Below are 6,311 nucleotides of genomic sequence, written 5' to 3'. Positions count from 1 at the left end.
GGGCCCTCCCTTCTCCAAACTGCTGAGCTTTCTGTTCTACCCGGCGACTGGAAAATTGCAGGGGATCTCAGGCCTGTGGTGCGATTAGGTGGCCCGTCAGCTGATGCCAAATGCCTTCCTGCAGAGGCTGGGCAGAAGATGCAGCCAGGCCAGGCTGGGAAACAGCCCTGCAGGGCGTCAAAGCAGCAGCAGCAGCTGTGGGGCAGAGAGGCTGCCATGGATGCCTTCCCGCTGTGCCAGACACAGCGTGTCCAGATGTGCAGCCAAAGCCCCCGGCTGCTGAGTCCCAGGGGAAGCATGAGGGAAATGCACCCACCTTCTCCTGCCTGCTGCATTTCCTTCAGCATTTGCCTCATGTTTTCGGATGGATCATGGGGTTTGTGGTGTCCTGTGGCTTGGTCCTTCCCCCTTGGAGGACCTTAGAGCAACAGAATTCCATTTCCCAGGAACAGATCCCACAAAAGCAGGGCTCAGCCAGAGGGGTCAGCAGGGACACACTACTCACCCCTGCCATGGTTGCCAGGCTTCTCTGTAGGAATCAGCAAAGGAACTGGAGAAGTCCTCCCTGCAGACACACCTGTAACTCAACAGCCACAGAAGCTTCTGCCATCTCTGCTGATCTGCACGGGCACCACTGAGCCGCAGCAGCGGTGAGGGGATCGCGCAGGCCGAGGGCACACACGTGCATGGTTCTGTGCTGGCACCTGCAGTGATGCCCCCCTCGCCCAGCTTTGGGCTCTGAGCTGGCAGCTCTCCCAGGGGAAAGGCCTTGACCTACCCTCAGCATCTCCCAGAGCCTCAGTCCTGGACGTGGCTTGGGAAGCTGCACCACCTTCACCAGCAGGTTCAGCTGCAAAGAAAGACAGGACAGGAGACCTGTAAATCCACCAACAGAAACACCAGCCAAACCTCACTAAAATGTCACCACTACTCCTTGAAGTAAAATAGACTGATGCATGTTAATACCTAAGCTTGTAAGCTGTAAAACCCATTGTTATGAGAAGTAAAATATTTTATTTTAAACTGTATTATTCATGAGGTTGTTTTAAGTGAACTGAATATTTAAGGTGTGATATGCAAATTTATTTCAAAAAATAAAATATTTTTGTGCTTTTGTTATAACAGACAAAAGAAATAGAAGCAAAAGCTAATGAAACACTGTAAAGAATATATTAGAACAATAATATGATTCGTGAAAAATTGGAAAAAAAAAAGTATATAAGATACAAACCAGATTTAAGTTCCAAGAAACACTAAAAGTAACATTAAATCAGATAGGGTATAACAAAAGCCGTTAGATATTTAATAAGGATCAAATTAAAATAAAGGAAAAAAGCCAAGTAGAGCTGAAAGAAAGAGAAGTGTACAGACTAATTACAACTTTACAGCTAAAATGTCAAAGAAATAAAACTATAACAATTAGAAATAAGCAGGTGCTATCCTAAATCCTGAAAAACAATTTAAAAGGCTCTTATAAATCTTATGAAGTAAATACTGAGAATGAGACGAATGACTCCAGTGACTAGATCCCAAGGTGTAAGCTCTGCTACCAAGAAGATACACATCTTGGCCCTTTGGCTGCAACCCAAAGGGGCTTTGAGAGAGCTAGAGTGTTAAAACTGCAGAGGATTATTGTCACTGTATCAGTCATCCAAGCCCAAAAAGAATGAGCCATATGCACACTCCCAAGTTAGTGTAGTACGCTATAATTTTAACAAATTCAGAAGGTGCACTATGAGTAGTAAAAGACACTGCAATAAAGAAAATGTGAAATAGAGCAAAAAGAAGAAAATGGCAAAATTTGTAAGCAATATATTAAAACTTTTTGTTCTGGAAGAGATAGAGAAGAAATAAATCCTGAGAGTAGAATAAAGCAAATTGCTCAAGAATTAGAAAACAAGAACATGAGACAGTTATAAAGACACATTTTAGCAGGCAACATAAGAAAACATTAAAAATTTATTTTACAAATATTACCAGCCTTAAACGACTATGGAGTCAAAATATATCTAAAGTACAATAAGTACATGCATTGATATAAAAAAATATAATTGACAATTCAAAGAAAAGAAATTAAAGATTTAGAATAATCTACCTTATGAGAAGAGCTGTTAATTTTATACCCTGACTAGTAGTATAAAAGTGTAGTTGTTAAGTTTTATAAATACTAAACATAAAATTAGAAAATAAGTAAGCTTTGTCAAAGTGTATCCTAAAAGGACAAAATTAATAAATTAATAGAGAAAGGGAGGGATTCTGATAGATTGTATGTACAAATTCATGCTGAGACTACAGTAATCTCGCCTAATGAAAATCCTAGCATACCAAAAGAGGGTTCAGGGCAATCAATATGCACCAAAATCCTAGCCTGAATATTCGTCCCCAGAAATGCTGATTCCAGAAGATTATTTCTCTGACCAAATCTCAGCAATATGCATTCGACATGCATCATCTATAAGATAAATGTGTGCCTCCTAGAACGCATATTCCAGGAGATTTTCTTCTAACAATGTGAATTATTTACCAGTTTTTGGGAAACTCTCAGCAAGAGCTGCAGCAAGAAAGGAAAAACTACATGAAAATGCAAAAAGGATAAGATCAACCATAAGAAAGCAGAAAAACGGCTGCCCCCAACAACCCTTGGAGCTTGGAAATGTACAAAAATCTTTGTGAAAGCTGTCCCTTCGTGATGCACAGGGGAGAGAAATGCCCCACCTGTCTCACCTGACGCTGTCAGCCTGCTTCAGGGCCAATCTGATATTTGCTTCTAGACATTCTAAGACTGTATTTTAATTATGAAATAAATTCTCCTTATTAATCAAAAAAAGCTAATTATTTAAAACATGCGGGACTCCTGGGACCCTCATCAGGGACCCCAAAAATATCCCTTTGTGCCTCTTCAGGTCCAGGCCCAGATGATCCCACAGAAGGAAATGTGCCCTCAGCCCAGGGATGCTCAGCATGGGCTCCCCCATCCCCTCAGGCCCCGCTGCTGGGCACAGCAGCCCCTGCCTGGCTCCTGCCTGCCCACACCGTGGCCATCCATGGCTGCTCCTGGGCATGGAGCTCAGCCACTGCTGCTGCCGGGTGGGCTTTGCTGGTGCTACCACCAGGACAATCTGGTCACAGCTGCATCTCTCTACTGCAACAGAAGAGCTGATTTGGGAAGTGCTGTGCTGCCCCATTTCTTCAGCCCCACTAGCTGCCCACACCCACAGTGGCACTGGGCCGCCCCCAGAAAACTGTCGAATCTGGGCTGTGGCTGCAGGGCACAGCTGCTCTACAGCACAGGTGGACTGCCTTGGGGGTAGGACTGCACTGAGGGTAGGGACAAGGAACAGGGTGAGGTCTGCTCTATGTTTTCCAAAGGTGATTATTCTACAGACCATCAGGGGCAGGCCAACACTGCATTAAAGGCATACATCAACTTACAAACTTGGCAGGGTCCTAGGGGAGGATACAATCTTTAGCCAATTGGGAGAAACTGAGGGTGGAACACCAGGCGGGGAATACAAGGTTTAAACCAATTGGGGATTACAGGGGAGGGGAAGAACTTAAACAAACCAATGGGATTCCGAAGGATACAAAATTGATAGGGAAGTTTCTAGAGCAAGGGGCAGGCTTGGAGAGGGACTGACATGCAATGGGAGGAGGAACAGTGAACAAAAGGGCAGGTCTTTGGAGAGATGGACAAGTGGGGCAAAACCAACATCACAGGGGGGAAAGGAGCAACCCATTGCTAATAAAATATGCTATAACAATAGAAAATAAGGGGAGGGGTATAAAACTGACTGCTAGGACTGAATTACAGTCAAAAATTTTGTTATATTTCTCCAATTACTGTATCATGAAAGAAAACCAAGCAAATTAAATGTTGCAGCAATTTTAATGAAGTAGCTGAAAAGTATATGAAATTGAATCCAGTCAAAATATTGACAATATAATTTGGTTATGATAAGGGATAATTTGGTTCTTATAATAGCGCATAAGGAAAAATAACCGTGCGGGGTACACGGGGGGTACGGAGGGCAGGGCTTGACCCCTGTCCCCTCACATACAAATTGCCAAGCCTAAAATTCTCCTTTTTACACTGTACATCATCACCATCTCCTCCCATTTTCAATTTGTCACACTTGTATCTCCACCTTCATTATCACTTTTACCACGCATGCTCCACCGTTTTTTAGGTGGTTGCACTGTTCTTTGGGGTCATCTCTGATGAAGGCCTCTCCTCTTCCTCGATGTCCTTTGGTTCACCTTTTGGATTACACATGCGCAACAAGCTGGTATAATGTAAGTCAAAGCTAATATCATACAAGCCAATACTATGTTCTAGCATCAAAGCAATAAATCTCCTATAATTAACATTTTCCTGGATGTCCAACCAAACTTTCCTCTCTTCCAACTAAATTCAGTAATACTTATCTCTTTCTTCTTCCTGTTCTGAACATCTGCAGGAGAAGGGGGGGAGCCCCTCCTCTCCCTTTCTTCCTTGGCATTACACCTTCTAACTGTTCTACTGTTTCCAAGTATTAATTATTATATCAATATTAATTACTTTACAATTTTATCAGCAGGAATCACACCTATTTATTACAACATGAACTGCAATGGAGAAGCTCTGAGTAAAGGCTTGGATGAGCTCTTCAAATAATTTCCTGGCAGAAACAGATAGCCAAACTTGCCCTTATCCCATGCAAACAGAGGGTTCCAAAAATAGCAACACCTTCCGAGGCCCTTCTGGGCATTGGGAACACGTGTTGTGGTGCCGGCTGCATCTGTGGGAGCAATGGGGAGTGTGAGCCCATGCTGTGCTGCACTGCTGAGCTGGCAGCGTGGTGGATACGGGCAGGACATTCTCTGTTTCCCCCAGAGCTGGGGCCTGCAGGCACCTTGCTGGCCCTTGGCACAGGCTGTGCCAGCCAACAAAGCCCAGCAGGCCGGGAGGAGAGCCCGGGGGCAGCGCAGCTGCTTGGGCAGTGGCTGCTGCCAGGGACACGGGCCAAAGCCATCCCTGAGCAGCCACTGCCAGCCCTGGCCCTCCCTGCCCCGTGACAGCTCCCCCAGCCCCAGGGGACAGGCTCAGGCCCTGTCAGGAGACACTGGAGCAATCACCTGCTGTGCCAGTGCCTGGAACTGCCTGTTCTCCTGCAGAAGAGGCTGCCACTTAGCCGCTGCTTCATCCTGGAACAGCCACCTTCTCTGCCAGCTTTTGGGTCATCGCTGGAGAAAGAAAAGGGACAGATGGATCAGATGGGACAGTTCCCCATGGGGAGGTGTCATCTTCAGAAGCTAACACTGGTGAAAGTCATGGACAAGGATGAGGAAATCAGATGAGCTTTTGGGATTGGACAGGCCCCTCCCTTCTCCAAACCACCACCTCTCGTGATCTGCCTGGAGACTGGGAAATTGCAGGGGATCTCAGGGTGGGCATAGCCCATGGTGCAGTTTGGGCTCCCTGGTGGCAGATGCCAAATGCCTTCCTGCAGAGGCTGGGCAGAAGCTGCAGCCAGGCCAGGCTGGGAAACAGCCCTGCAGGGCGTGAAAGCAGCAGCGGGGCAGCGAGGCTGCCATGGATCCCTTCCCGCTGTGCCGGGCACGGCGTGTCCAGATGTGCAGCCAAAGCCCCCAGCTGCTGAGTCCCAGGGGAAGCATGAGGGAAATGCACTCACCATGGCACCTCTCCAGATCACTCAGCATCTTGTTCAGAGATTTGGCTGCCTCCAGAGACTTGCTGTCTCCTGTGTCTTGGTTCTTCCATCTCCTGTGTCTTGGTTCTTCCATCTAGGAGGACCTTAATGGAAAGTGATTCAATTTCTCCTTCAGGCCTGAGTGGCAGTGAGGGCACCTGGGTGACTGGTGCCCTCCAAGGCACTCCCTCAGCTCTGCCTCCCACTCAGGAGCACAGGTGGTTTCTCAGTGAGCTTTGCTGGGGTGGTATGTGCAAAGTGGTGAAGTATTGGTGGATCAGGCTCTGATGTTGTACAGTTCAAGAAGCTGATGACATAGAGAGCCTTGCAAAGTCTTGCAACTGGAGAAATGATTTTTGTTTCTCTCTATTGCTGATTGAGGACTCTTTTGAGGGTTTGATGCGTCCTTTCTAGGATGGATTGTCCTGTGGGGTTTGCAGGTATACCTGTCTTATGTTCTATTCCCCAGTCACTGAAGAACTCTTTCAACTTGTGAGAGGTATAGGCAGGTCCATTGTCTGTTTTGATCTCCTTTGGTACTCCCAGGGTAGCAAAGGCCAGGAAAAAATGTTTTATGGTGTGCTGCGCAGTTTCTCCTGGTTGTGTTGATCCAAGTACTGC

General features: G+C 46.3%; 1 long non-coding RNA gene across 2 annotated transcripts; it reads right to left on the bottom strand.

Annotated features, from left to right (window-relative positions):
* Positions 1–319: 319 nt before the first annotated feature.
* On the bottom strand, positions 320–3,477 carry LOC135307228 (uncharacterized). 2 transcript variants are annotated; one of them, XR_010367947.1, is made up of 4 exons: positions 3,433–3,477; positions 779–850; positions 506–577; positions 320–418 (listed from the first exon to the last, which is right to left on the bottom strand). It is a non-coding gene; the product is annotated as an uncharacterized LOC135307228 (long non-coding RNA). The 2 variants fall into 2 exon arrangements; XR_010367946.1 differs by lacking the exon at positions 3,433–3,477 and having other exon boundaries at positions 779–1,614.
* Between the last annotated feature and the right edge of the window lie 2,834 nt (positions 3,478–6,311).

The sequence above is a fragment of the Passer domesticus genome, chromosome 9 (genome assembly GCF_036417665.1).
Source record: "Passer domesticus isolate bPasDom1 chromosome 9, bPasDom1.hap1, whole genome shotgun sequence".
Classification (NCBI taxonomy): Eukaryota; Metazoa; Chordata; class Aves; order Passeriformes; family Passeridae; genus Passer; species Passer domesticus.
The sequence above is the reverse complement of the archived record's forward strand: the minus strand, read 5'-3'. Positions and strand labels throughout refer to the sequence as shown.